This window comes from Embiotoca jacksoni, unplaced genomic scaffold (assembly GCF_022577435.1).
Source record: "Embiotoca jacksoni isolate LCO1_2020_lvr unplaced genomic scaffold, fEmbJac1.0.p SCAF_8, whole genome shotgun sequence".
NCBI classification, from domain to species: Eukaryota; Metazoa; Chordata; class Actinopteri; family Embiotocidae; genus Embiotoca; species Embiotoca jacksoni.
In genome coordinates, this window is record NW_027185436.1 from 4,379,999 (window position 1) to 4,386,173 (window position 6,175).

Below are 6,175 nucleotides of genomic sequence, written 5' to 3' on the forward strand. Positions count from 1 at the left end.
ATATTTTAGCTGCCAAATATTATATTAATATTAAAAGACAAATTGAGCAAGAGGGGCAGCTTCAAAACAGACAGTGATCATGTACTTTTCTGTAAGTGCTTGTTCAATTAAGGTCTATAAAATGTCTGTCTGTCACTGGGAAGCAACTTCTCCATGTAGCTAATTGTAACATACATTTTTGAGATCACAGAAATAATCTGCATAATTTCCTAACTTCAGAACACACTCTCAATATAAGGCTTCACAAACAATTTGACAAATTCTACCGCTGGCTAATAAGTTATTTTACAACTGTATCTCTGAATTTCAGGATTACAAGGAGACAGGGAAGGAATCTTCTTCACACTGAATGAGCACCTCCCCAGACAGCAAACCAACGACTCATCCCACCCACTGAAACTACAATTAAACAACAATTAACCACAGAACCCTATATTGTAATATCTATGATATGTACCACATATATATTATAATTACATGGTAACAAATATTTATCTAGTGAAGCTAACACAATGTTTTATGTTGAGACAGTAACACAGGGTTATTTATTTCACTATATCATTTAGAGTATTGTTATTCCTTTAATTTGTCACCTGTATGAGTTTTGATTTAGTTTTGATTTTTAAATTGTCTTCCAGACCAGAGATTGTAAGAAGTCCTCAATCAAATTCCCAACTCTTTTTAATTGACAGAAAACTTTGCAGACTAAATTGCAACAAGGATTTTATTATTTTTATATTAAGAAACAAGAGGGTAGATGGGTGTGTTGTGGTCAAAGAAACACCAGCTGGAGAAACTCACAGCAAAGAACACTGAGGCGACGCTCACAAATCTTCCCATGAAACACCTGGAAGGAATAATCAAAAACAGAATAGTTGAGGACACTAAACGTCCTGGACTGAAAGCAGTTTGTCATGAGGTCTTAAAAGCGGGCTGAGTTGCTCTCACTCTCTCTTCTAAACCTTATTTTAAATTATTGTCAAAAGCCAATGATGTGCTACCTGCAGCACTGTTAGAGTGACTGGGCATCCACTGACTCTTTGTTTTGACTGACTAGAGTCAGTATGGATCTGCATGTGGGACTCTTTGCAGGATGGTCACATTTCCCACACTTAAATGGGAAGACCATTTCTTGACTGAAATCCTTCACTGCCCAGAGGCATTGTTTTGTTAAGACAGGAAATGGTCCTTTCCGCACTGCTGAACTGTCAGCACAAAGGTGAAAGACATTATAGTCTGAAACTGTGGTTGCCAACATGGGGTTCGAGACCCCCACAGGGGTTGCAGATGAAATTGAGGAAGTCATTAGATGTTTATTTTTTCCAGACTTTCCTCTAACAGATAACGCTTTTGTTTTGAATTTATGTTTTTGTTTAAAAGGTATTCCAAAAAAAAAAAATCAGGTTTCCAGCTACAGCATGCTAACATTTGCTAATCACCACTAAAAACAAATTACAGCTGAGGCTGATGGAAATGTTATTATTTTTAATGGTATTTGGTCATAAACTTAAGTATCAGACACATAAAAAATATGACCTGTTGGTCACTCTAGATTTGATCCAGCCAGGGACATTAATGTGTGTCATGACACTTCATCCAATAGTTGTTGAGACATTTCACAAGCCAAACCCATGGTGGTGCTTACAGAAAAGTCATCACAAACGTTATCAGGATACATCCCATGCACACCACGAATGTCTGTGCAAGAATGTCATCCCAATCCATCATGTCAAGACACAAACCTGGGCCTTGTCCTTGTCCTGTGAGCACCACAATTGTTCATGGTAAGCGATAGTTGTTTCAGTGGGACGGACTGACAGAGCGATTCTGCCACCCATGGAGCAACATAGCAGGAAATTTCATTCAGAATCAGTCACAAATAATGGTCATACTCTGCAGCTAAGAAGGGTCACTGAAAAAAAAAAATTTGTTTAGAGGGGTCACAAGCCTAAAAGGTAAAATGCCACAGGTCTGTAGAGTCCAGATTAAGATGAACTTGATCTGTAGCTGTTAGGGAAGCTGGATGGAGATAGACAGACAGACATGCATCTAAAAGGAAACATGTCTCTTGGTGAAGCCCATGGGCAAGCACCTGACACACACACACACACAAACACACACACGCATGGATGAATTGCAAAGGCATTACGGCAGTCCTGAGGAACTCAGGTGACACTTGTCTTTACTGCTGCACACACACGCGCACACACACACACACACACACACACACACACACACACACACACTGATAAAATATCTTAAGGATGTCCTCAGGTGTTTGTGTGACAGCAATCATGCATGCTCCCCTTCCACACACACAAACACACACGTATACACACACATGCCAGAACAGAAGTGTCTGTTCTGCTCTAACACTTATCCCTTCGGTGGATCTAAAACAGCATCACAGCCGGTTCGCCCCGGGCAGATGAGGGGAGGTGGAGGGAGAAAAATGAGACAATAAGAGAGCAGAAGACAGGGGAGGGAGGAAACGAAAGCACAGGAGTATGGAGGAGGATGAGCAAGTGGAGGAACTGAGAGAAGGAGAAGATGAGAAAACAAGGGCGGGGTAGTGGAAGAAAGGGAAGTTAGGAGGGGAGGGAGGACAGAAGGAGCAGCAGAGACAGTTGTTATTTAAATGTTATTCATCTGGATTATTATTCAACTTTGTTGGGTCTTAACTTTTTTATTTATTGTTGACGTCTTTTTACATCTTCATTTGATCCAGACAACCTAATAAAGTTGCTCCTTTAAACTGTAATATTCCAATAACAAGATCCATAGAATTCACCCTGTTGTAATTACTCAGACCTTCATACTTTGATTATTTTCTGAAAGAAACGCAACATAATTTACTATCCAATGCTCCACATTTCCTCCATTCATGGAAGCACTTATTATTTGTGACTTTTTTGTGTATTGTCAATGGATCAGAAATAACAGCTCTAGCTTGATAATTCAAAATGTTTTACCATCTCTTTTTTAACGTATTCTCTTTTTTAGCCATGAGGAGGTTGATACCACTGATTTCTGTGTGTTCAGTATGTAAATGGAGCCAGAAGGCAATTAAAAAAATTTTTAAATCACAAAATGTTGTTTTTATATTAAGTGTTCAGATTAAACGAACAAGATACACTATGTTACTGAGTGAGACTTAGACATTTTGGTGGGAGTAAAATCCAATTTCAAAGAGAACATTCATTGTAAACATGGCACTTTACATGTAAACAATCAATAAAGACATTTTTGGAAATAAGTTTATGCCCTTTCTTGCCAAGAGTTAGATGAAAAGAATGATGGCACTCACAGCTTTAAGTAAATATGAAGCTACATACAGTAATCAGTTAGCTCAGCCTGAGCCCAAAGAGTGGAAACAAAGCAGAGACAATTCAATACAAACCACATGTAAGTGTGGTCGTATCAATGACGTCAATTTGATGCATATGTTGAGCTACGTGCTCACTTAGAGATAACCTGCAGTGTAACAGCATACTGTGTTTCCTCAACTTGTATAAATACTTTTTAATAGATGAAGTCTTTTGAAACTAATTCATTGCATTCATCCATTATCTATTCCCACTGTATCCATGCACAGGGTCAGGGTCAGGGTCAAGGGCTGTAGCCTGTCCCAGCTGACATTCAGATGGGACACACCTGGACAGATTGCCAGTCCTTTGCAGGGCTACATTCAATCATTATAACACAAGCTTTGTTTCTTAACTTAACATCACATATGGTGAGTGATAAATGGGTCAACCTGAACATGTAGCCAAAGCAAGGTACTTGACTTTCCCTTAACACTCGGTCACTACTCGGTTACTGGACAACATCCTCAGTCCTTCTGGAACAAACACATTAATAAAGATATTTGTCTTAGTAACACCAACATTTATCATATATGCAGTATGATGCAGGGTACCCAATTAATATGTCATTGTAATGTTTATAACATGAGAGGTTAGCTTTAGTAAGTAAACATAGCTTAAGAACTTCATTTTGTCTGTTCCCTCCTGCTTTACAACAATAGCTGGTGCTTGGAAACACACACCAGTAGTCTGTTGTAATTTTGTTTTTACATGATGAACCACATTAACAAACTGTCTGGTCTTTTAATTCCTTGAATCTTTTCTCTCTTTCTTGAATTGCGGCTGCTGTGACTAACACACTGAACTCATTTAGAGGCAGATGTTTTCGCTTGTTTCTTCTGACCACCCTTTTCATGACATTTTCTCTCCATGCAAACCTTAATCCGGATTCTTCCACACTTTCACTAGCCTTCTTTATTTACTGTATATCTCAGCATGCAATGAAAGTAATATTGTTAAAAACTAAAAAGCCTAAAAATAAATATTATTACAATTATTATAACTCTTCAATTTAATAGCTTGTACACTTTTTTTGCACAACATGCAGTAAAATGTGAGTTTAACAAAAGTTACACCTGTGTGCTGTTGTGCAAATCAGGTTTAATAAGCTGAACAATCTAGTAAATGCACCTCTGACAGGATATCTCTCAAATAGCAAATCAGGTTTGAGCATTAATGCACAAAGAATATCAGACAGCTAAAAGCTAACATTTGTAGGAGTGCTTGTTATGACTTACACTGATTTGTATTTAGACCGGCAGGTCTGACGGCCGTTCTGGACTTTGACAGAATGTCCAGATTATCAGTCTGTGCAGAGGCATGATAGTGGTATTGATCTTCTCATTTCACTGTCAGCAAAAAAGCAAATAGAATATTTTCCACAATGTTAGCTCTTTCTTTAAAATATATATAAATCTGTCAATGCATTTGACATATTTTTGTGTGTGCTGACAAATAAACTGTTTTTATGGAAACAAAGTTGGTGCAAAGGTGTTTTCGATTAAAATTCTCCCTAATGCTTTTAAGTGGTAAAGAGATTTCTGATTTACTCCAATAAAGTAACAAAAATACACCTTTCGATGGTCATGATCCTTTGCAGACACCAATATGTGAAAGTGGCTAAAAACTGCGTTCACAGGATTTACCACCAGATGGAGATAGATGTACACAAAGAGGTGGACGAAGAAGGAAGGAGAACATAAACAAAATGTAAAAAAAGAACATGGTGTGAAGAGGAGACAATTGTGAGAAAACGGAAAGAGAAATGACATGATAGAAAAATAGAAAGAACAGAGGCAAAAATGTTCTTCTCTCAATCCCTGGTGGTTTGAACAGAGCCTCCAAAGGCTTCCTATGCCTGTAACCCACCACCTGCGCCTCTTTATCTTCCAGCCAAACACACACAGACATACATGCACACACGCACACAGAGCCATTTTCTACTCCAAGTCCTTTAAATAAATTGTTGGTGTTACAGACTTGAGAACAGCTTCATGCTTTTGGAGCGGTCAAAAGGTTTTTCACATAAAAATGAAGCCATCAGAAAACTGGCGTGAGAAAGAAAACTGGTGTCTTGTTTCTATTGACACAAATTATCATCTTAGCTTGTCCCTTTTGTGTGTTTTTATTAAAGTCAAAGTTGAGGTTTTCATAACACCCGGGATGCACTTTGCTTTCATTCTTTCTGGATTTTTATTGCAGTGTTTTAGCGCTGTTTGGTCTCTCATTATTGTTCAAAAGAAACAGCAGTATATTTGTCAAACTAAAGACCAAAACTTGTGGTTGGGAAGTCTAATTCTGCCAAGAGCTAAACAACTGCTGGTTTTCAATAGAAAACTGTTCTTCCAGACTGTTGTATCTACGTCAGAGGAAGTCGTTAACTGCAGTTCATCATTCAATTTAGCAAATGAGGCCAATGAAAATAACTTTTTTTTTTTTTAAAGATACACTCATTTCTTTTCAGTTTGTGTTTTACAGAAATCATTTTTATGAGACAGTCATGTTTCAGAATGTTCCTTGTCAAAACCAAACAAGCCACACTGTTGTGCTCGTTACAAAACTACAACTAGTTTTCAGTTCAACTTCAACTTTAATGTCAATCCACCATATGACATACAGACATCCATCCATCCATGAGTCTCCCACGAAGCTGACTGCTTTGCGGGTAAGGCGGGTGTTGTAAATGTCCCCCAGAGGGAGGGCAGTGTGGAACCAATGATTCTACCACCTGCTTTCAATATGCGCTGCAGGGTCTTGCGGTTGGAGGCGGTGCAGCTCCCAGACCACACAGTGATGCAGCTGGTCAGGAT